We start from the raw sequence: 26,584 nt of genomic DNA, 5'->3' as shown, positions 1-26,584 counted from the left end.
ATGATCTGGATGAGGGGATAGAGTGCACCCTTAGTCAGTTTGCAGATGACACCAAGCTGGGTGGAAGTGTTGATATGCTTGAATGCAGGGAAGCTTTACAGAGACATCTAGATAGGTTGGATGGCTGGGCTAAAGCCAATGCCATGAGTTTCAATAAGGCCAAGTGCTGGGTCCTGCACTTGGGCCACAAAAACCTCCAGCAGCGCTACAGGCTTGGGGAGGAGTGGCTGGAAAGCTGCCAGGCAAAGAAAGATCTGAGAATGTTGGTTGACAGAGGCTGAACATAAGCCAGCAGTGTGCCCAGGTGACCAAGAAGGCCAAGGGCATCCTGGCCTGGATCAGGAACAGTGCTGTCAGCAGGAGCAGGGAGGTGATCTTTCCCCTGTACTCGGCTTGGGTGAGGCTGCACCTTGAATACTGTGTCCAGTTTTGGGCCCCTCTCTACAAGATGGACATTGAGGTGCTGGAGAGGATACAGAGGTGGGCTACCAAGCTAGGAAAGATTTGGAGCACATCTCATATGAGGAATGGCTGAGGGATCTGGGGCTGTTTAGCCTGGAGAAAAGAAGGCTCGGGGGAGAATTTTTTTCTCTACAACTACCTGAAAGGAAATTGTAGCGATACAGAGGTCAGTCTGTCAGTCTGTTCTCCCTAGTAACAAGCAACAGAACAAGAGGAAACGGCCTCAAGTTGCACCAGGGAAGGTTCAAGTTGGATATGAGGAGGAATTTCTTTCCTGTTGGGCATTGGAATGGGCTGCCCAGGGAGGTGGTGGAGTCACCATCCCTGAAGGGGTTTAAGAAACAGTTGGATGTTGCACTTAGGAAAACAGTCTAGTGGTTGATAGGGCTGGGACAAAAGCTGGACTCAATGATCTTAAAGGTCTCTTCCAGCTGGAATGATTCTATGATTCTACTTTTTGGTCATATAAATCAAGAATAGCTATGGCATATTAATGAGTATGCTGCAGCTTTTCTAAAAGAGAGAGTTGCAGATTTTCACGTGGCTGTTATTTCTCATTTGTACTTTCCTGTTATTTCTTATTTTAAAGTTTATAATAAAGATTTTAGCTTTGACTGAATCAGAGATCATAACAACAGAAAAATGCCCTGATCCCACAAGTAAAGTACAGCTAAATGACTGAAATGCTGATGTATTATACAATAGTGAAAATAATAGTTCAGCATCACAGTCCAAGTGCTTTCAGTGCTGGCTCCTTTGGAGAGATAGCAATGCTTTCTGTCAGCAGGTATCAAAATTTGCTTTCCTGTGTAATTCAGGATCATCAATGTTTGATTCTAGATGATAACAGATTTCCTAATTGCTGCTTTTGTGCTTCTAAAATAATTAATCTCTAACTCATTTCAGGATATGGTGGAGCAGCGACAGCTATAAAACAAACAGGAGGTTGGAAAAGGCAGTGTATATCTCTGGGACTCTGTCAAAAGGGGACAGTAAAGTAAAACTCAGTTGCCCAATTTTAACATACTACAGTGCTTAGAAAACAAACAAAACCTAGGAAGGTGTTAGAGGCAGAATCTTGTCACCTCAAAAAGGGCTTTTCAAATAACTCCAGACACTATTATAAAGGTATAACTGCCAGATCAGCTTCTCCATCAGTATCAATTTGGCATAATTCCATCAGATACAGGCCATCTTAAATCTTCTGAGATTTTTTTCTGTTCTGTTTATGGGAACACAAATTGTATGCCACTATGAGCCGATTGCCTTGGACATCTGAGGTAGCATCATACACGATACTATTATGGTAACATTATTTATGCTATTTATGTAAATATTTTTTGTTCCTTCTGCTTCCTCTTAGCAGATGTCTTGGCTAAATGGTTTCAGATCTAAAATAGCAGAAGAACACATGTCTTCCTACAGTGAATGTTTTCCATTTCTGCCATTTGCCCAGTGTTGTACAGCCACCACTGCTTTACATGTGGAGGTGAGAAGAAGGCGAGCAGACTGTTATCAAGACTTCAGAGGATTGGGTCTGATTCTTGCTTTTCCACCGATTTACAGTGAGAATCTGTGTGAGTCACAAAGAGTAAGTCTTATCACAGTATGGCACCTAAGGGAGAGATATGAGTGGTAGATAAACACTGTGTCTTTGGCTATGTGTGCCAAGTACCTAGCATCTCACAGCTTTGGAAGCTTTTGAAACTACTGTAATACACACTAAATGTGAAAGAGTGTGTAAAAAGACACAAACTTAGTAACTTGGCTAGACTTTTATGTCTTCTGTTTACATCTTTTGTTTGTTTAACATTTGTTTTGAGTCAATTTTTTTCTGAAAGAACTCTGCTGTTTTCAAATGATTAGTTAAATTCTAAGCTGTTCAGGTAGCAAGTATTTACATAGCAGGTTAATGAGGGTGAAAAATACTTGTGGTCTGCAGTAGTTTAATAAGAAATAAACATACTATGGCCAGGTACAGTTCACTCTGCCTTTGATTCTTTTATCTTCCTCTGCCTTGTCTGGAGGTGGCCACCAGCATGGACATAATTCTGGACAAGGCTGGCTTTGGATTTTATATTGTATGGCACTTGTTATGCTTTTGTTAAGTCTGAAAGTTCATTGAGCTTTAACATCAGCTAAATTCATCACTTGACAGGAAAAAATGCACACAGTTCTGATGCCATTGATAGGCAATGCAATAATGTGCATTATTTATTGGGGAAAGTTTTGCTCAAAGGCTTTGCTCCATTAATCATGCATTGAGCAACAGAGCAAGTTATGCTGCTGTTTCTAATCAGTCATATAACTCCCCTGAGCTCACTCAAAGGAAATTAGAAACACAGATTTCAGTACTGGGGAAGGGAAGAAACATTTACATTTTATTAGTTTTTATTAATTTGGATATATCTGCTTGTTTTTATTGGAATATTTTCAACATGCCTTTTCAGGAACTGTTCAAAAATAATTGCACAGACATATTTACTGATTTTACTCATTGCTTTGGCCTTTAAAATTTCTGCACAGCAGGGCCATTAATGCCTGTGTTCTCTGATATTGGTTGGTTGTCTGCCTTTACCAATATATAGGTATTTACATCTGAGCTTGTCTTCTAATTAAAATTTCACCCTGTATTTCTGTTCTATAGCTGGCCTCATTGCCTAAACATCATCACTAACTTTATTTTCATTTGCTTCATTACTGCATTTAATGCTTTTCCCATCTGTTGCATCATTAGTTGCAGCACTCATATTGTGTTAGTTGCGAATATAAATACACCTGAAAAGATATCTTCCTCCCACGATACGTTTGGGAGACTAATATCGTTCTCTATTCTTAGTCACAGTGAATATCATTCCAATCCAAATTAGTCTCTAGAAGCTTTAGTTTCTGAGAATTCATGCCTCATAATGAAAGAGATGTACTAAAGTAAATCAATCTATTAGTGAGTGACAAGGACGATCTATCCCACTGAAGAGTTATTCTACCTCTTCCCTTAAAGCCTATCCTTGGTTTACGAAGTATCAGCCTGCAGTTCCACAGCCAGGAATTTCTTGCAGCTCTTTCCAACCACTGAAGGGAATTGCAAACAACTCAAGAATTTTCAAAAACCATTCCTCTCGAGATTTTGGGAACCTTTTTCCTGTACTGAATTTTACTGTTTCCTCAAAAAATTATCTCCCCTTTGATTTGAATTGGTGCACCCCTGACCTAAACAGGACTGTTTGTGCAGTTTTTCAGATTTCCTGAGGCTCACACTGAGTTAACATTTTGGACAATGTGTGTACACATGTCCAAGGAGGTGTAATGCAAAAAAAAGAGCTTTGTAGGAGGTACTGTTCTATACAGTTAAGAAATATTTTGAGGTAGTTCAGATGTTTTAGGCAGAAAATTGTGCTATAAAGGTAAAAAAAAAAAAGCTTCCCTGCTTTGGAATCTTCTTTCTTCAACAAATATTTATATGGGACATTGCAAAGAAAAAATCCCTTTCTATTAATAGCTGAGCTAATTCAGTTAGCTATTTCTTTGCTTCAGGCTAGTGGCAGAGGATTGTATTTTCAGACATTTATTCAATTTCCACAATTCTCCATCCCAAATCATTGCCTTGGGGCAATTGTTACTCTTTTTTTTTTTTTCCCCATTGCTTTTTCTTGCTTCTGTTTTTTACTAAATCTAGTTTCATTTCTTGAGAATTCAGCATATTATATTGATTAGCCATGTCTTAATGATGATGATAACTTGGCCTATTTCCAGCTCTTAAACATGAATTGATGTGAGGAAACAAAATACAGAGCTGACCACTTCTAGAGTTTCCCAGGCATGGCAATACCAGGAAGCTAGATTCATGGTGCTGACTAACCTTGTACCTACATTGGGTAGATACTCCTCTTTTGCAGATTGATGGTAAATAATTCCTCCCTGCCTCCTTCTCTTTGTAAATTTCCTTATTCCAAAAGGCTCCTCAGTGCCTCCCCTATCAGCTACATGGCTTATGTAACTTTTCCCAAATAAGTTTCAATAACACTAAATCAGGGCTTGAAACTCCCAAGTGATATGAAAAGTTGCACAAAAACTATCACAGGTAAGACATGATATGCCAGTTTTGTACTTATATTTCATGAAAATGTGCTACACTTGGACTGGAAAGAGATAGAAAAGGTGTTCCTGAAAGAAACTTGAAGAAAAAGGCTTCTTTCTGAAAATGGAGTGGCAAGGAAGCTAATGTGATTTTATTAATTCCATAAATCAGCATGAAAGATGAAGCCTACAGTAAAAAAACACCCTGACAAACATAGAATCATAGAATCATAGAATGGTAGGGATTGGAAGGGACCTTTAGAGATCATCTGGTCCAACCCCCCTGCAGAAGCAGGTTCACCTAGATCAGGTCACGTAGGAACATGTCCAGGTGGGTCTTGAAGACCTCCAAGGAAGGAGACTCCACAACCCCTCTGGGCAGCCTGTTCCACTGCTCCATCACCCTCACAGTAAAATAACCCACAAATCATTTAAAAATCATAAGCTAAAGTAGAAAATTAAATAGTAGCAAGAATGCCGATGCTAACTGATGTAATTATTCATACAACAGATATCATTACAGACTAGAGATCAGAAGGACCATCAATAATACAACCAGAATCATAGAATCATAGAATAATATCTTGACAAAAGGGTTATGAAAATAAACATGGATATATCTTGTTGGGTTGAACTGTTTTGTTGTTATGATTAATAACATTTTCTTACATTGAATAGTGCCATTAATAAATGATTCAATCCCTGACTTCAAAATCTGCTGGGTAAAAGCTACCTCCTCCTGTAATCTTCACTTTCCTATACACAGCTTTTCCAGACAAAGGCATCTCCAGCCATTTCCTAAGGCTGTCTGGGACACTCTGTTGAATTACAAAGAACTGAGCAAAGACTGGAAAGAAACCCATCCATTTTTATCATTAAAAAAAAAAATCCCAAATGTCTTGAACAAAATAAAGACAACTATGCAGAAAAGAATGAAATGGATGAGAACATTCCCACATGTGTATTGATCTTTTCTGAGAGGCAATATTGAAAGCAGCTGCAGAATTACATTAGTTTGCCAGAGCTTCCTGATTAAGGGGGATTATCATTACTAATACAAACAGGTAGTAGGGAATGGTTGAGGACAGCACAAGCCTGAATGAATACATTACCTCAGGATAAGTCATGCTCCCTGCATGCCTCTTACCTTATTATAAAGGATATTTTGAGTACTTTGCAATGAGATATCTAGACTGCAAACATGTGTGTTGTGCAATTGGCCACTAATTAGGCACAGAAGCTATATTTGATGGTCTAGATGCTCTGAAATGCAGATTAACTTGAACATCAGATCACGTAAAATTGGGATAATGTCTGCATTATCCCAGGTAATATAAACAAATGCTGTCTAATTCTGATACTCTTGAGCTCTTAATTTGCAGAATTACAGAAACCCACCTTTATGGCATAAAAAGCATAGCAAGAAAAGGTCTTCTTAAGTCAATTTATGCTTTTACAGAAAATAAAAGCCTAGAATCCTGTGCATAAACTTCTCAAATACTATCTGTTCTACAACTCATTCAATTTTGGCATTTCATAACTGTTGGTAAGATCACACACAGAATCTGGTCCTTAAATGGTTACTCTCATTATTCTAACTAAATGCAGCTAAAGCCCACTTATTGGCTTTTGCACCAATACAGTTCCTCTGTGTAAATTGCTCTTTTCCCTTGTATATTGATTCCCATTACAGACTTACAGAGAGAACACAACTTCACTATCAGTCTTCATTTTGTTAAATAAACAATCCAATCTTTGTTTCAGTCTTTTTGGGTGTGCTTGCATTTCTTTTAGTTGTTTATCATTGTTACAGTGTCTCTTTCATTGGTTTCAATAGCAGTGTCCTGTATCATGCAATATCAAATTACTTGCAAAATCAGACATATTGTATCAATCATATTCCTCTTTCTAAAAATTACCTGTATTATCAAAGACTGATAGTAAGAAAACTTGCCAGACTACAACATATTACTTTTTAAATTATCATTTTGGATTTACCTTCCTATTTTGTTTCTAAATCTATGATTTAAAGTATGCTTCTACATACTACTGGGGAGAGACTCATGCATCTCCAGATCTGTTGAATGCACATCATTCATTTTTCTCCCTTTCTGATGGACACTGTAGGTGCCATTTTCCAGATAAAGCACTATCTGTAGTTGAAAAGGTATTTGTGAAGCTCTTGTTACTCCCTGTGCCAATTCTCCAGTATTCTACAATGGAGCAACCCTGGCTGCCTAGCTTCAGCACAGCAACATCTTCCAGTTATTATCCATCTCATCACTGATCCTATGTACCATGTAAACACAATTTTATCATATTGCAGCTTTTCCATTAGTGAAAACTAAAAATGCAGTTAATTTTACCACATGTATGTCAGTGAATGTTATTAACCACCAAGCCCTTTGAGGTTTCTGTTTACAGTGTCTTCATCAAATCAATACCTTCAGTGATATTGTTCAAATCAAGTGTTCCAAACACACAGACTTAGGTAAAAAATGACAAGATCAGGGTCAGAAAGCAAAAGACCTCTCCTGTCTCCCTGCTGTGCTGGTGAGATGTGTTACAGACAAGGCTTGCAGATTAGTAGAAATGGAACTGCTGAAAACTTCCCACTCGATATCCAAGCTTCTTATATTCTTTTGTGATTCTGACAAGCATCTCACAATAAGAATGACAGCCTCAACAGCTTTTCCCAAACACCAGCTGTTTGCTCTCTGGAGGAAGTGAATGCTTTATCATCATAACACAGTGAGTATTATTGGTTTATCAGTGTTTTACAGTACCTTACAGAAAGTCAATTCAATGCATGCATTTTTCTCATTGAATGTAAATATATATATATGGAATGCAGAGAAAGAGAGGGAGAGAGAAAAAAAAGGTTGTGTCAAATGCTAACTATTTACTGGTGCAGACTTTTACACGTTTGCCAGCATACAGCTAGTGAGAGCAGTTGGATAGCAGCACCATATGCTCCCTCGAAAGGCAAATTCTCTTAGACCCATTTTTAGTGGGGAAAACATAATTTTTAATACAGTGAGAGTTTTTCATGACTGCAGTCTATGGCTTTACCCTAAGATTTATTTGACATCTGCAGACTCGCTTCTCCTTTCCTGAAGTTATCGTTGATAAAATACTCTGTAATATTTTGTTGACACTGTACTTTGGCCAGGCCTTGCTGGGCTGTGGTTTCTCCAAGGCTCTCTGGTTTTCTGCATCCCTACTTGTGACTATCTAGGGTGATCCAGTTAGGAAAAAGTAGTGGAGCATGCAACTACTTATGTGATTAAACAGTGTTTAGCACTGATAAACGTCACATCCATACAACTTTCAGAGATAACTCGGATGAGAATGGTCAACATGCTCAAGATATTTTTGGAGAACAAAGAATGACTTAAGCTTCCTATACACGCTCTTTCAAGAAAGAGACAGATCAAATGAGAAACTTGATTTGGATCGTTTGGGAGTGCATTACAGTCTGGGATTTGTGATCAAGTTCCTAAATGTTGTCTGCACTTTCTGAAGCAAATGGAGACCACAATGAGAAAGGACTTTATCAAATTGCACTGCCTAGCATCTTCCAAGGACAAACAGAACATGCCTGCATAGGTGCCAGGCATCAGAAACTTGCAACTAGAGCATGAACCTGAGCTATCAGAGTTAAGAGGAGACAGAAAGGTTGCCAGAGAGGGAGCAGAAAGGCGTCAGGGGCTGTATGTCACAATTATATGTTTTTACAAATGTCTGTCTAATTTGTTCTTAAAGATCCCCAGAGATGGAGACACTTCAACCCCAGTCTGTTCTGCTGCTTCACTCTCCTTTCTGCAGCTGCAGTTTTTCTAATGTCACATCTGAAGGTTTTCTGCTGCTTTTTAAGACCATTCCTCCTAGTTTATGATGAATACAAGAAAACAACAAAAAGAAAATTAACACTATAGTAAAATCACAAAAAATAATGGAGAAAGGAACACAGCTAAAAAGTCAAGCAGGGATGGTTTTGTAAGTGAAAACCTTTGGAGAAAGTTTGCAAGTGTCAGAAATGAGACCTTAAAGAAAATTACTGTGTATCAATTGGGACAGATGAAGTTCATTACTGCCAGTGGCCTACATGCTATAAAATGGGTTAGTATTGCTACGGAAACATTTTTGGTGTGTCCCTGTAATTAGCACAAAAATATGATTATTGTAATTAAGTGGATCCCCCAGTAGCTAGTGCAGTGCTCACGGCTGTAGGCAGGTTAATGGGAAAATTAATTGTGCACAAGATCAGTGATGCCCAAATCAATCTGGCTGCAGTGGCATTTTGTGGAATAACTATTTTCCTGTTGACTTACACAAGGCACTGAAGCTTCAAGAATGTCACACGAACCTATGTTAGCTTTCATTTGAAATAAAACTCTTGTGATATTACTCTATATCCATAGACTGTAGGAAAAATCAGAGGGACTTGCATTCTCCCTTTCTCAATCATAGGAAAGATGGGAAATTAACAAAAATCAACTACCTGGAGGACTAAGAGAGAAAATGGTTGAAGTCAAGCGAAATCAGGGGGTGGCTTCAGTGTTAAGGCACAGGAAGAGGGAAGATAACTGGATTCTGTGCCTGTTGCTTTTTATTCTCCCACTTAAAAGTAATGTCTTGCAGTGGACAGACAATTTGTCTTCCCTTTTAACCTGAGGCTGAAGAAACACTGTCATCACCTGCCAGTACAATAGGGCAAATTAAGCTTCACAACTTGAACTAAGCTGTCTTGTAGCTGTAACTGTTCTTGTATTGTCTGGACAGTGATTAGTTACGCTAGGAATGGATAATTAAGGTGTTTTTTAATATCTTCTTCAGTCTGTGTTAAGCTAAACTTTTATAACTTGCCTAGCATGCCTTTCTTTAAAGGACTACAGTCCCAAATGAATGCTTTTTATGAATATCTAGAACCATCACTCCTTAGGTTTAAACTGCAGTCTTTGGTCACCCTCCTGTAGAGATGTGCTACCAGGATAGTGCAAGCCAACAGAGCTGGATCCTCACAATCTAGTCCCACTCCCAGATCCTTTCCTGTTCATTACCCTCCTACCCTGTACCTTGAGGTGGACAGATGACAGGGGAGTCTGCACAGTAAGTTTTCAATCTTTTAGGCACCCTAAAGAAAGGTTCACTCCCAGCTCAATTGAGGGCTACCATCCTTTAGAGGATTATCTCTCTCTGAATACAGAAGGAACCTGGTGGAGCAGCCCTCCTTTCCCTTTCCAGTAATAGCAGTTTTCATCTGTGATGAGCCTTTTCTGATCCCTGTCCTCAACATATCAAATGAAAGCTCAGATTTCCCCATCTCTTGATCCATTCTATTACAGTCTGAGAATGTAACTCCACAAAACACTGCATTTTGTAGTAAAATTGGCCTGTGCCTTTGTCCCCATTGCTTCTTATCTGCGAGTACACCGTTGATGGTACTAAAGATTAGCCCTGTTTTTAATGAGCATTACAGTGTGGTCAGTGAGCTGTGGCAAGGAGCTGGGTACAAGTGCACACAGGAGAGATCTCAGCACCTTTACCAGCCCCTGCAGAGCAAGAGAAGACACAAAGCTTCAGTCTTCCTAACTCCTCCATCTGTTTTGCTGCTTCTTTTTGCTGGAGGGTCTGTGAGAGTCAGGCAGCCTCCCTGCACCATCCACAGCTCTCAGTGAAACATGGGCTGGGGAGAAATATCTCTGTTAATTCTCTACTTGCAAACTGCCCAGCACATGTGTCCTGTGTCTTAGTCTCTGCCCACCAGGAACGGTTAATCCCTGCATTACTTTCCTCCTTTCAGTTTTCTGCCTCACCTCTCCACTATCCCTCTATTAGAGAATACATAACCTTGCTTTCTCTTCCTTTTCTTCAGCTAACTGCTCTTTTGTCTTTTTCCACTAAGACTTTAGTGTTTTACCCATTCTAGAGATTTTTGAAGACCAGGTACATTTTATTTTCCTATCTATATATGCATTTTTCCTGTTTCTCTAACTTCTGCCAGATATTGAGCTTGTTGAGTGCAATTTGTCTCCATTCTTACATCAGATGTCCATCTGAAGAGTGGCTCATGATGACTTCAGGTGCAATTTACTATCATTACTTTAACTTTCCTTTTCACAAGGACATTTAGATGAAAGACAATCAAGTTGAGAGAGGCTGAGTTGAGAGTAGAAACAATGAAGTGAATACAGGGCAGTGAAACAAACATGTTATGTGACTTGCCTAGCTTTCCAAGAGATTCACATTTATTTAGATACTTTAGTTTTTAAAATATTATGAAAGATGTAAAATTGTAAAGGTCAATGAATAAATCTTTGTTATTTTATTAAAGGTAAAAAGACAGCTGAGAATATCACAGTGTTCTAAGCTTAGAAGAGCATAAGAGCAGATCCTAATGACACTACAAACACAGCTTTAAAATATTTTATATTCAGGCTTTCAACAGGGCATAATACTTCAGTTCATTACCAAAAAATATGTGTCTTTGAAATTACGAGCCTAGTTTGACTTTCATGTGTTATTAGCTCTCAGTGGAACTGAAGCATTTAAATTGATTGTAATGAGACATTAGCAGACACTATTACTGCAGGAAACCATTCCTGTTTTGAGATGGCGGGCTCAGGAGGCCTCTGAAGGCCTCCCAACAGGCAGTGGGTATCGTGCATTGACAAAGGGAAACAAAAATCAGGTTTGTAGAGGTTTGCAACGCAGCTAGTGCTGTGCAGACAATGCCAAGCAGCTGCTCCAAAGGGCATAATAAAGGAGGGCAGCACCTTTCAAAGTGTTGCCAAGGGGATTGCTGGTTAAACACACATATGGTTTAAAATATATGCTAGTGTATGTCTGCTGGACATCAACACAAAACAAAACTACGTTTCTAGTGGAAAAGAAGACCAAATCAAAGAAAAATTCTCAAAGCAATAATAATCATTACTCACATATCTCTCTGACACCAGGATACTGAAGATGAATCTATTCTGACAACTATAAGACTTCTTATTTTGTGACTTCTACCTTAGTTCCTTCATTTTCAAAAGCCTCTTCTACACTTGTCAAGGTTTTCTAGCTCCTGCTACAGTTTAAATACAATCCAACAAATGACCTACGTCAATGATTCTTTCTCTTTTTTCCCCCTCATCATTCTTAATTTCTTTGTTACCCAATTATGTCAAAAGCCTGGCATAGTCTCTCACGATTACCTTGTTTTCATGAAGCCTGCACGAATGCGATAGCTTTAAGGCCTTTGTTGATGCTTGTGTGTGTGCACATACATCTTTTTGTTTATTCATTTATAGTGATTGCATAACCTGAATTTCTAAGGCAAGCACTGAAAAAACGGGATTATGAAATACTCTGAGAAGAAACCATTGTAAATGTGACAGCTGCTAAGAATCACTATGACTTTCATATTCCTCCTTCCCCCAGAGGTTGCCATCATTGCTGGCCAAGGAAACAGCTGTAGCGTGCTCATGAAGGGCAGAAAAGGCCTGGAGAAGGCAGAATTGCCCTTTGGCAGTTTGATGTCTTGCTGGAAAGCTTGTCAACCTTATTTACATTTTCATTTGCATGCCAGCCTCTACAAGACCTGGATTCTGTTTTAAAGTATCTCCTTCACTATATCCACGACCTTAACATACCTGGCCCCATTACCTTCTGGGGCTGCAGCATGGGCAAGAAATGTCAGGCTGAGCATGACATTTATCCAAACAGTTGGCTACCTTATGAGTAGCCTTTTCTTAATGTGTTTTTTTTCCCCCCTATTATTTCTTGTAGGAGATTAAAGAGCGGTATGGGCAGTGGTCACATCCTGCTAAAGGAGAGTGCTAAGAGAAAATCCCTTTTCTGTAAGACAGGAGCAAAACTGATGGTCTGTATCATCAGATAGTGGGTACTCCTGAGAGCAATGGAGGCAGGAGGGATGAAAGTGGGCACTGACTGATTAATATTGACTTTATTTTTACTGACAGATGGACAACAGAACTTGGCAGGATTATACCCACTGGCTAGTTAAGAGGAGTACTGCCATAAATATGCCCTGCTCTGAATAAATCACAGAAGTTCAAGGCATGCATTAGCCTCCAGCTTGTCAAGCTGCTATAAAAATGCACAGTCCTTCTTACATCCAAAATAATGCCAGTTGAAAACATACACTGAATATTGAAGGTTTTATGAGAAATACTCTGTTACACCACCTGGTCATTACAGAAAAGTGAATATATTTTGATCAAATAAAGTTTCCAAAACCTTTCAAGTGGCCTTGGCACACAGAGTGGTGTTTTTGTTGTTACTGCCTAATCTTAGCTTTCTAAGGAATTCACCACTTTGGATTTCCAACACAGAAGCATTCTCTTCTCAAAGTTACAGAGAACACCTCTGGGCATCTGGATATCATTAGCAATTTCTATCTCCATAATTTCCTCATTCCTGATTGATTTTGATATATAAAAGAAAATCTTTGTACCCTGTGACTGTGAACAGCCACTGTAAGAAAGATACCAGGGTGGGCCATACTGTTTAGTTACGTGAAGTGCCATGTTTTGAGGTAAGGATGATTTTTTTACTTGGTTAGATTGTAGGGACAGTAAGATGTGGATTTCTGTCTCAGAAACAGTGACTCAGGCTTGATGCTATTGATTTAATGTGGAGTTCTATGATGATGCCTTAAAGCGGATACTCAAAGGAATGGGAAAATCCCTATAGTAATGTGGAATGTATTAATACAACTCTGAGATGGTCCTAGAAAAGGACTCAAGTCTGAATCACTGCCAGTTTTTTCAAAAAAATAAATGTGAACATCATCAGAACAATATCTGAACTTTTCCATTTCTAGAGTTACTTTGGAGTGTTTACATAGCAGTTGGGTAGCCTTATCAATACAGCGGGTAGAGAAGATTAATGCATTACACGTCTCTGTGGACATAACAACATTTCTTCACTTTGAGGCACAAGAAAGTGTTGTGTTGGCTTCAGGTTTGAGGGTAACCAAGATGCAGGACAATTTTTCTGAATTCTGAATCTCATCAAACCTATAGAGACAAATTGACTATACTGGCACCAGTTCAGAAGATAGAACGTGTCTGTGCTAAGAGACAGAAATTGTTTAGTTTTTATTTAGTTTTGACTGCTTTGAGTGTTTGAGTGGTCTGTTTACCATAAGTCAGACACCCTTTATCATAGGGACCTGTCATTGCAAGCACAAGGATATATGGATCTGAAATGCCATAATATCTGGTGGATTACACTGTTCCATCAGTCTGTAATTTCAGTGCTGGAGGTTTCTGTCAACCTCACTTATGCTTGATTTGCCACAGATTCTTAACTGAGAGAGTGCTGATCTAAGAGCAGAATCTGGCCTGGCTACATGATGGCTGAGCTGAAGACCTGTGAAAGAAATGGCTGCATGAAACACTGTGATGATGTTCCTATTTTAAGCCTTGTCATTCTTCATCACAATTTCACTTCAAAGGCATCGACATGGATAATGACAGAAGAAATAAAGAAAAACATTCTGGACGGCCTGTGACACACTGCCTACAACTGAGAAGAAGCAAAACTTCTGAAGAGATCCAGGATTAAATGGCTAGGGAAACGTCAGTTTACTGGTACTTCAATCACCTCACAAGGTTTGATGTAGCAAGTATGGGAGAACAAGCTCTGCAACAGATCAGAGCCAATTATCAGAGTAATCCCATTTGGCCATAAAAATATCTAGTCATTTAATACTGCTAAGCCTTGTTTGTAATCACAGAGCTTAATGAGAACAACTTACACTGACAGGAAAGAAGGGAAGTCTCTGGAGTAGAAAGGCTGCTAAAGAGGACGTTAACAAATGCAAGTAAATTTGAGGTTTTAACTTCCTTTATATAGGCCACACTCTACTCATAGAGGATTTTTTAATCAACCAACTCAATGGTGAAGCCAGCTTCAAGATTATGAAAGCACTCTTTTGCTTTCACACTCTGTGAAATGTAAGCAACCCTCTCACTTAGGAAAAGGTTTCTTTTGTTTGAATGAGATTCTGTTTAATTTCTGGCAGATAGATTTCAGAAATAATCACTAACTACAGAAGAAAGAATAACAGATGGATCTATAGTTCTCATTACCCATCAAAATTTCAAAGTGAACTTCTAAGTTACCTTTCAGTTTCAGAAGTAATACTGTTTAATTCAAATCTTGAACAAGAAGAATGATATTTAGCAATGAGTGGGACATAATATCTAGGAAGAAAATGAGAAGTATTCTCAGAATAATCAGAAGGATTCACTTGTCTTTTGAGAAGTCTGACTCGTCATGTTTAAGGCATACTGGATGTCACACCACAAACACCAAGAACTGGTTCGGTCAACAGTGGACAGTTGTGCTATATGTTAAAAGTTTTAGCCAGTTTACACTAAACACCTGATGGAGGGTTGCAAAGATGGTTGTCAGTAGTTCCCAGTGATATGGCAAGAAGCAGTGGGCAAAAATTGAAATACAGAATATTCAATATTTTTTTTAAAAATATTATTCTAAGGATAATGAGACACAGGAACAGGTTTCACAGGGTGTTGTGGAGTCTCCATTTGTAGAGATACTCAAAACCTGACTATGCATGATTTCGAATAGCCTATTCTTGCTGCCCCTGTTAGAACACGAGGTGCTGGACTAGACAATCTAACTGCTTTCCAGCCTTGACTATTCTGTAATTTTGTGACACAACAGGTCTAATTCTCTGTGGTTATACAGAAATGGAACATACAATCAAAGCTTTTTCTCATCTTCTACTTAGAAATACAGACCTAGTAAATCTCATGGCAAGATAACGCATAGTTAACAACTTCAGTCCTTTAGAATGCAAAGTTCATTAGAATAAATAACATACTACCCTTAGCTGTACTAGGTCCCTTGGCTCACATTATCCTCCCTGGTGCCAATGCTGTTGAACAAATGGGCACAGCAATATAAAGGTTTAATGTCCAGCTATATTTAACATCAAACGCCCTGATATTGGCAGTGCCCACGATGGCTACAGGTCTGTCAGCATTTTCAAATCTTTATAACAGCCATAAAAACTCATGGAGTATAGAAATGAGTCAACCAGTACTTATAATTGCTGGCATTTAGCACTAGAGATGATGACTAAGAATCTATATTTGAAATACCTGGAGTTGGTGGAGTCCAAGTACAAATCCTGGGGAAGATCAACTATGCAACTACATTTTTGTGAATTAAATACGCGGAACAGTGTGCAGCTTGCTGATTGTAGAACCTTCAGGTGAGCACTTAGAAACACATTTATTCTGCACATGCACTGCAAACATATTCAGTTATCTTGCAAAATGAGTATTGTATTGTTTTGACTTGGTTTTCCCTGAATGCAGAACATTGCCATGTTTAGCATTCATCTTCCTGCCCTTTCATCAGCAGAGGTGGCTGCATTTCACATTTTCAGGAATTCCTCGGGGCATCATTTTCAATGGCAGATGTCATGTGTCTTATGTGCTCAAACACAGTTTGACAGCATTTCAAATGGTCTTTCCTTTTTCCACTAACTTAGCCTACAAAAAATTAAGTTGAAAGAAAAATTTAGAGAATTAGTATTCTAATATTTCTCTGTCAGAGAAGGAGTTTCACTAAAAAAAAGGATTTCCTGAGACTATATATTAAATTAATTTTTATATGGCAGTTTATGCCACGTATCTCTACATCATTTAATGTAATTTATCTGAAATTGATATTCCAAACCACTTGCTAACATAATTTACAATTATATTGCTTCTTATCCAAAAATAATTGTGGTATGTTTCACAAACTTAACGTGTTACAAACACTATATATCAACAATATCCACCTCACAATTACAGAACCACTACAAGTAAACCAAAGAACAGAACAGTGGCTAAATTAAAATGGTGCTTGATCTGCAGATTGAGTAGATTGTTTTAACTAAAACTTTATCTGAAAAACCTACAGGTTGTTTCAGAGTCACACTCAGCAAAAGGCACATCCACCAGAAGATGAAAGGTTAAGTCATACCTTGCAGATGTCAAGCAGAGGTTAAGGCAGATGTTAACCACCTTTCTGTTCTCAGACTGGTCTTTCACTTGTGTGCTTTTAGGTATTTGTAAATGGTGTAAGTAAGATTACAATCAAGTTTTGTGTATTTCCAGACAGTGCTTAGGCCTGTACAAATTCCATTACTTAACTGAGGAAACGACTGTAATCTTAGAACTCAAATTATTTACTTGTGTGTTAAATTCAAATGTCTATTTTTTTTTCTGGAAAAAACAGTAAATTAAATATATTTTTCATCAGAGATATCAAAACATTAGGCTCTCATGACCCTCTTTTCTCTCTCCCTTAAATAACCGTTTTGGGCAATTGAACATTTTCAGCAGTGTGTACCCTTGACTTTGTTTTTCTGATTTGTTTTCTATTGATCGCCCTCTTCAATGAGTGCTTCTGTTTAGGAGTAAGGAAAAAACAGTTTGGACATATAGGTCTGAAAAATGTGATCATACTTCTGGTATTTTGGAACTCACATTGTCATGGAAAATCCCTTATATTTTGCCTTTATAAACTTTAAAATAAATTCCTAACTATAAAAAAAAATCACCATAGTCTATCATGCCAGGTGTGGTAACCTTATACTGGGGAAAGGTATAAAGGGTATGAGAAAGATAGAAGATAAATATAGCATTATTGTATAGATTGAAATGAAAACATGCCAAGTAGTTGACTAATTTTAAGTAAAGCAAGACTTAGACATTTTTCTTCCCATTTCAGATCTTTAAAGGACACCCCGTGACAGATAAAAAACATTAATTTTTGATCAAATATTTTTGTAAGAATTAGTTTTGTAAGAATTAACTTGTTTGTTCCTCTATTAACCAAGCATACCAAAACCAAACTGGAACAGAAAATGCCAATGTTTCAGTCATGACTTGTTTAGATGCTTCTTGGCCAGTCCCCCAACTCACTCTTTATATTAAATGTCTCAAACTATTGAGGTAAAAGGTTGGATTTTAAATCTTATGAATAGTGTAGGGTGAAACCTAGACTAAGTTACGGATGGTAGATAAACCCAACTATAATTTACACATGCACTTCACAGCAACCCCACTAGAAAAATGTATAAAAATATGCAATCCTTCCTACTTTCTCTCCTCCAGCTCTTCTACTTTTGCTATTTCATATCACTGCCATTCAATACCTATTCCCTGAAAGGAATTTAATAAAAACAAAGAAGAATTTATGCTCATCTCTGAAAAGACAGGAGAAAGCTATGAGTGTTGTCATTTCAGTGATCAGATGTGAGTATCAAGAAATGAAAGAGTAAAAAGAAAGGAAGATATTTGAGTGCAAAATAATTGCACCACATAAACTTGCAGAAGGCCAATATGTAATTGCTACCATAAAAATATCTGAGTTGTGCCACAAAATTGTTTCAGGAGTCTTGTAAAACTAGATCAGTCTACCATTATAATTCAAAGATAATAAAATTTGCACTGGAATGGAAGAAACAAAACATGAACAGGAACCATTTAAATTACATTCACTATTCCGGAACAATTTCTTTAATTCAAACAAAAACATTTTAGAACATCTACAAAAATTTTAGGGGTTTTAACTGACAAATGGCAAAATATTGTGAAGTGAAAGTAATCCCTTTCCTGGAAAATCTGTTTTGTATGTAGAAGTGATATTTTCTCCCTCCTCAGAAACTTGGTTCTGTGTTGCATGGGTATATTGCACTGAAGTATTTCACTCTTTTGGATGTACCTCAAAGAGGAGAACAAAGACAACTGCTGGTAACAGCTGAATTTCACCTAATGTCACCTGCTAATAATTTTACTTTGCATTTCCAAACTACAGCGCAAGCCAAAGGCAGCAGCCACCAGTGTACACCGTTATTTTTCTATGCAACGTGTATCAGAAACACCAACCTGAGAAGGATGACGATAGTCCACAGGACATTAAACAGAGAATAATTTTGCCTATTCTCAGTTTTCCATGTGGGGTAATAGATTCCTTTCTCAAGGAATATTTTAGTGGCGGGAGATACAGATCTACTCTTATCAATAAATTCAATTAACAGTAGAGTAAATAAATACAGAGAGAATCAAATGCCATTTACATGAAAGGGTACTGTATACTGAGGGTGATGGTATTGGTGTTTATACCTTCTTAGAGCAGCTACAAGTAGGTTTTATGAAATAAAGTAGACATTTTCTTTAGTGTATAATACTTCTGTTACTTTTCTTAGACACCACTAGGTAGAAATATTTGCTCCTTGCTGGTCTGATGTTTTTTCTACTAATTGTACACATTACTGAATGTAGCAAAAATGCATCTGAGAGTACAATTTATTAAAAACATAGAAATAAGTAGCTATAAAAGAAAAAAAAAAATGAAGTGAGCTGATTACTCTGCCTGGCTAGTTTATTCATTCAGTTCCAGCATGTGGCTGCACAAAACACTGTTCAATCACTTCTTTATTATTTTGTAATGTTAAAGGTTATTACCACAACATCAGAAAGGGATAATAGCAAGTTCTCAAATTAGCATTTGTTTAGCTTAAATGCCAGTGCACTAATTTCTTTCTTTAAAACCCAGCACAAGTAGTATTGTTAATCATGCTTATAGAGTGGTGAGTTTCTGTTGTCTTCCAAAGAAAGAAATACCTCATTGGGAGTACAGTAATGAATTAGAAGGGACACATCACGTCCCACTCTGTCACTTTGTGGTTCTTCTTACACAACACACTGACCAGTGTGATGTAAAGATGACATTAACTCTCAGGATTTAAAAACTGTGGTCAATCCAGATCACACTCCCACCTGTTGAAAACAATAGGAGATTTCTGCAAACACTAAATTGTTCTGGGAATGATGATTCCCATCTGCAGTTCCATCAGGCTGACTTTTGAGTGAGTGCATTGGTAATTCCCAAGTAAAGATATAAGCCATAAGCATTCCCCTCTAGTACAAAATAAAAAGTGTGTATTAATATTAAACTTACACCACTAGCTAATAACTTGAAGTTTGCACAGGACAGAAAATACTATGCCACTGCTTTTCAGACAATGAATGAATCTGCTGCAGATAAGCATCACTCCTGTTTCCACCCGGGTAAGTGGAATTTGTTTTTGATGATTCTAGGCAAGACAGAAAACCAAGGGCCAGAGGAGCAGTAGGTATTTATGAGTGCTTTCAGTCTACAATCTGATGGGATTACAGCCCCTTCCATGCAGGGCTGTATAAGAGGGCCGCTACAGATTTTTTTCATTTAAACATGGTCACGATATGGAAAAGATGCAAAATGTTCATCTAGAGCAATGCAGAGTGACTTCCAGTGACACTTATTCTTGAGAAACATATCTAATACTTCTCTGTGAGATTCAAAGTCATAGGGCATTTAGTAGAGTTGATTCTGGCTGCAAATTGAATCCTACACCTCTATTCTCAGGCAGCTTCTCTGTAGATTGTATGTATTCTGTGGTGCAGACGCAGCCATAGCAACCAGGACTCTTCTGACTATGCATGTTCCCTGAAAACATAGAGAAACTCCACTGAAAGCTGATATGAGCAGCTTGTCTCTTTTAAAAGACCATGGACCAACAGCATTCGTATTGTTGATTCCCTAGACTACATTAAATGCCATTCTGGAAGGGTATCATCTTATTTCACTGACATTTGGTTCCTAGTGATTTCCGGTGCAAAAATCTCAAGAACCAGCTCTGTCATCCTGGAGCACATTTTCCTCACCTGGGAGGTTTCAAGGACAGATAGATCTCCCTGTTGTTTTTAACTGTCTGGCAACAAGAAAGCTGTAGTAGTTACATACTTTACTTTTAATTTTTTTCACAGTAAAGACTACTTACATTAAATACTCCATTTTTTTCCTTTTTTTTAGAAAAATTAGCATAATGCTTTCAGATACCAAGTCACTGAAAGCCACTGAACAAACCAAGCAGTCGCATCCTCAAACAAATTAAACTTTGAATTTGAGACATATGTTGCTTACAAACGAATCTTTCATTGTTTTTACAACTTGAATATCCTCTACTGCTTGCACAATCACACAAGAGCTAAAAAATTGTCTTCCTATTTAGGATTAGGCCTTTGTATGTGTTTCACTCCCCACACGAAGAACAGACCAACATCAAAGAGCATGTTGTGCTTATAAACCCACCCTCTCTCTGCTTCATTTGCCAAATTTGTTCCTTTCATGAACTGAGTGTTTGATAATCCTTTAAAATGGGTTTTCTTTTCCTATCTATCTAGACATACAAAAAATCCTACTGTTTTTCATGGACACGTTGTCATCCTTTACCATGTTCTGTCTCTTCCCTGTCATAAATTTATGTTGGCTCTTCTCAACGTTGAGGACACTACATGACTAATCTATCATTCCAACCCATTTTTGTACTGAAGGACTTCTCCCTGAAAGTATCTCACTACAATTGCTGGTGTCTGTAGAGCTCAGTTTCACACTCATTGGAATACTGAATTAAAAGCTGAGAATGTTGCAACATATCATGCAATGTCATTTCATCCATCTCTTCAATAGAATGTAATAAGATATATATAGATTATAGGTTTCAATTCTATGTTCATTAATCACTGGAGTTTTCTGTTGTTGAGACTCAGTATTATAACTCTATTCAATTAAAAGTATAGTTTGCATGTGTGTTTGAAACAGGAAAATAGGAATGTTACAGGCACATGAGTATGTGAGTTTACACACCACTGCTGCAATCTCCAATCACTTTTGACACGGACAAAATGCACAGTTGCAAAACTACAGTGACACATTAGTTATATTTACTGCAAACTGAAAAATAACTTTCCAAAAAGTGACACTGAGTTATCCAATACCCTATTTCACCAAAAATGTTGACCACTAGCTGCCATGGGACTTCACAGCACACCTGAAGGACAGTACACCTGAGGTATTTCATACCAAAGGAATAGGAAAAAAAAAGAGCAATTTTGAAGCTAAGGACTCTTACACAAAATGTTTCCCTGTAGGCATCTGTATTTTATATGGAAGACAATCTGTACATAGGTGCCTTGTCTGATTTCAGCTGTAACCAAAAGGCAAAAGCGTAGAAAGATTTCCCTCAGAGAACAGATTTCTGCTACTCAAGAATGCAACACATCCACCTTAAAATATCTCTATTCAGAAATGGATGAGATGCCAACATCACTTAGAGTTGTGGTGTAGTGCATTTCTAGAGGATGTGCCACTAACCTCACAGAAGGCTGTTACCCAGAACAGCCCTGGTAACGAAGTGGATTTAAGGCATGGTGCGAAGGGCACTGCGGTCACTCACTGCGAGGTGGGAGGCATGGGGCACAGTAGTAAACTCATAGCCAGATAAAACAACTCATATCCAGTAAACTCATATCCAGACCAGAAAGGATTTAAAATACAATTCTTAGTCACTGGGTTTTTTCTCTTCAGCATCATTTGTGGACTATGGCATGAACCCAGGCTAAAAAGTTATTTTTGCCACATTCTCTGGCTATTTTCCTTGGTCTTATCTGAATTGAACTTCAAGAAGCTTGTCTCATCTGTGCCAAAGCCTTTATACCACTGCCTGGAGACTGAACTAGTTGTAGCTTAATTTATTGTGTTATAACAAATAGCGAGTCTGGAACTCTAGTGCCCACAAGAGCCATATGCCCATATCATAACTTTCTCCTTTTAGGGTAGCTTTTCCTGTCCTAATTTATACTTCCTCAGTTACAGTACATACATTTACATGGTTAATGTTCAGATTGCTGAGATTACACCATAGTGATGCATGCAATATAAATGCCTAGACAGATGGATGCAATATCACAGATTTCTGAAAGGAGGAGAACTTGCAAAGCCAGAAGCTCACACTTCAAGAAATCTCATTTGCTAGCACAGGGGTCACTGAAAATAGATCTGAACGCTTAAAAAGCAGCAAAATACTCTTAAATAAAGCACTGCTGACAAAGGTATATACTCTTTCCTAGAAATAGGCTCCAGTCTGTTAGGCTGCCAGGAAATGATCTGAAGAAATTCTGATTTTTTCAAATTTATGATTTATAAAGAGTGAGTGCAAATCTGCTCTGCAAAGGAAGCCTGTGACAAAGGCCACTTTGCCAATAGCCTTCTTCTTTAAATAAAAAATGATGCTAAAATGGGACACCTTATTAATTAAACCAGGATCTATCCTGCAGCTTTGATGCTTCAGATATAACTCAGAGAACATAGTCTTTCAAAATGTGAAATCACAAGTTTTAAAGACTATAAACAGTTTGGACTAATAGATGTGGGGTGTCTGGAAGAGCATGTCTCTCTCCAATTATTAATAACAGAGCAATAAGACAACAGGTGCTGTTCTGCCAAGCCCTCTTGATATTTTGATGAAACAAACTCGTCTCTTCAACCCACAGAGAAAAAAAAAAACCTAAACCCACAGCCAGCACAGAGAGATAGGAGCAATGAGTGCCCCTTTGATAGTACTGCTGGTGATAAAAGGAAAAGTACAATTGGCACTCACGACCACCTGCCTCTCCTGAGGAATACAATACTTGTATTCCTCAGGAGAGGCAATGCTAACATTTCAGTTTCATACACTCTGCTTTTCAATTCCTTTCTGGTTAAAACAACAACTAAAAAATTGCTAGCTTACTGATCTTTAGAGGTTCCCGGCAAGGTAATGTCGACAGACATTGAAGGAGCTTGCTTGACAAGATATAGAGGTCATAATAAAGCAAGTGATAATTAGAGCAAAGAATCTAAAGCGGGCATAATTCCAAAAGTCATGCACACATTATAGAAAATATACCTTCCCCTGCCTAGCTGTGCTAGATCATGTTTCCCACAGTTTGTTTCAAAGTCTCCCTTTGCCTTTCATCTTACACATATTTCGGCACTGTTGTTATGCAAGATGGGGAATCATTCATTTTAATGTGATACTAAGCATATTACCACAAAAAGAGAGAGGCTACCATTTTACTGATTATCTAATTAAAAAGCTCTACAATATGAATTCTTGGCAGCCCCTCGCTGCACACAAAAGATTTAATGCTGCATCTGAAAAGCCACATGTACGTAAAAGAAAAGAATGTGTACAGACTTCTGATCTTTGCTTTTTTCTTTTTCTGCCTCTTGTTACAAAAGCCACAGCTATCACTCTTTTTAACCACTAATAAAAGCAATTTAATGACAGGTAGATTTGCTGGCTTGTACCTTCTTTGAACCCCCGACACACTCACTAAAGGAAAGTAACTTTAGCTAGAAAAGAGATCCTCGCAGCACTATGGTGAATAATTCATCATTGCATTTTTCTTTTCATCTCATTTTCTGCCAGTAATGTACACAACTGAAAATATTGCAAAATCTAAAAACAACCACAGACAAGGACTTCCAGCAGCAAAATTCACATAAAACTATCAGGCAGGTTTCCCCAGCTTATATAATAACAGCTTTAGCTGAACAGAACCCCCATCACTCACCGAGGACTGAATTCACTTGAACAAAAGCAGAGCCCAGTCACCAAATGCAGCTTCGCAGGACTCTTAATGCGAGATGCTCCTGTCTGCTGTTCAGTTCACACTTGCCTTTATAACTAAGCCAACCAACAACATTCAGTTGCTGAACCTGATGAATTATAAAACGGTAGCTCCCAGACTCTCATATTTTACATCACAGGGGGTGGTCATCCAGCATACACACTGCCTGTGTACATATATTCTGCTATAACTCATCCTGATAAACACATCAGTGCTGGCAGCAGTGACAGTAATTGGTGCTCAGGATGTACAAGCACAAACCATAGAGCACACTCCCACCTTCTGCTCTGTGCCACATCTCTACCTGTCAATCACTGCACCTTGTTAAGGTGGAATGATCAACTGCACTTCAGAGGAGAAGCAAAACTCGGAGAAGAAACCATCTACCGATATGAATTCTTCACTTAAATTTCTTAAATCAGTAGTAAATGTAACTTCAATCTCCTCTAGATACAATTTTCATTATTTTTATTTAAAATCTTCCTAAGATCTCTTCTTAAAGACACAGTTCTCGTTTAGTGACTAACACAGTGACTAACACACGGTTCGTAACTTCCATTAACATGAATGGAAATTATTCAGGCGAATTCCACGGACATTAACAAGAGGAACCTAAAAGCTTTACTCCAGGCAGAATGATTGTTTAAAGCAATATACTTGTTAGGTGAAATTATGTGTACATTTTCAAAGCCTCTTAAAAAAATGCTGATAGGTTTTAAGAATGTCCTTGAAGTTATACATATGTATTTGTAATGCTCTTCACTTCCCTAAGGCTTTCTTTTTCTATATGCTTGTGTTATTTTAAAGGAAATGTATAGCTACAGAATAACAGAACCAGACAGCTACAACTTAGACCCATTGATACAATCAATTAAAAGAAACATTTTCCAATGAGATTCATTACAGGAATAACAATCACAATTTTTGCACATGTCACAAAGTAACACTCACAATCACAAGCAATACTGGTTATGAAAATGGCAATACACAGCCAGGGATCAGTCACTGGAAAGAGTTTTTTGTATGGCAAATCTTTTACAACAGAACAGAAGTTGCTCTTTCAGAGTTGAGTTCCAGGAATTTTGCATATGTTTTACACAAACTCAAGTTATTTGTTCAAGCACAGGATGAGAATGCATGCTTTATTCAGGATGATTTTCTATTTCTACATCACTGGTGACCATTCTCAGAGGGCTCTACCTGGAACCTAAACTTGATCCAGCTCCTTTCGTTTCCCATGCTTGTAAAACTCTCCTAATATTTTGTACCATGAAGGAAGGTTGTGCTTGGGAAGGTGTGCACAGTTGTGTGAGCGGTTGTGCATTGCCTGGATGCTTCTCCATGAACAACTGGGCTGAGGAATGCAAATGAAGCCTGAGGCAGCCACAGGCAGAAACCCAACCCTTCTCACCATCTGGACCGACTGATGTGCGTCACGATGTGGGAACAGGGTGTTGCATTTCATGCATAGCGGAAAGCAAGTCCTATATATATCCTTCTTCTCCCATCCTCAGCTGCTTGTTCCCCCCCATTCCTCATTTGTCTCTTTGTGTTCAGCACCTTTGCTATCTGAGGAAAAATTAACTAAAGACCAGAGACATGAGCAACATGTCCTACTGGCTATTACTGTTGTATGTATGAAGGAAAACTGTGCACAGCTGGGTGGCAGAATGCAGGCGAGACATATCAGGAATTACGCAGAGTAATGGTTTTGATGTCTCTGTCTTTCTCACAGGAAAGGGCAGTTGAGATCCTATAATTGGATTCTCCAGCAATGCTGACTGGGAATAATTCAATATGGGCAGAAAATATTCCAAATGACAGACCCTGGCTCACAAAGAAGCAGCAAAAAGATCTGTGCCACTGGATTTGGCTTTTAGAGCCAAATTCTATTCTCAAGGGTTCATACATTTCACTTGCAAATCATGGAGGTTCTACAATATGGCCCAAGCACAACACTGTTGTCTTGTGTACTAATTAGAATTTTCTGACCTATTTTTCATACAAGAGTTTTAAATCATATGTGTCATAATGCCCTAAATGGCATCTGGTTTTGTTTCTGTTTTTGTCTTAACCATTCATGTTTTAAGAGGCTCCCCAAGAATTTGTGTAAACATTCAACCGCCTTAGAATATTTTGGTGCAGCATGATTAAGGCACAAGCACTGCTTGGTTGAATCTCCTTGACCAACGTAACCTTCGCCCTTAAGTTCAGCTGACATTTACTGAAGTACAGGTTTGTAAAACTGACCAATACCACAATATCATAAGACATTGCAATATTTCATGGCTGTGTGTAGGTGGCCTGTATACACCACAGTCTGCAGTATGAAACTAGAGCCACAATTCCAACAAAAATTGCTACCAGTTCACACTTACTTGTGATTTTTAATTATCTTGGCTCCCATGTTACTTTTCCATGGGAAATATTTCATAGCTGATAATGTCATAAGATTCAGCAATATGGTGCTAGCTTTTTGGTGAATGGATACACTCATCGCCCAA

The 26,584-nt window shown here is 38.2% G+C and overlaps 1 protein-coding gene across 7 annotated transcripts in view; it reads right to left on the bottom strand.

Moving 5' to 3' along the window:
* DLG2 (discs large MAGUK scaffold protein 2) overlaps positions 1 to 26,584 on the bottom strand; it is a 1,019,609-nt gene that overhangs the window by 93,280 nt on the left and 899,745 nt on the right. The gene's annotated exons all lie outside the window — the stretch shown is intronic.

This window comes from Colius striatus, chromosome 1 (genome assembly GCF_028858725.1).
Source record: "Colius striatus isolate bColStr4 chromosome 1, bColStr4.1.hap1, whole genome shotgun sequence".
Lineage (NCBI taxonomy): Eukaryota > Metazoa > Chordata > Aves > Coliiformes > Coliidae > Colius > Colius striatus.
The sequence above is the reverse complement of the archived record's forward strand: the minus strand, read 5'-3'. Positions and strand labels throughout refer to the sequence as shown.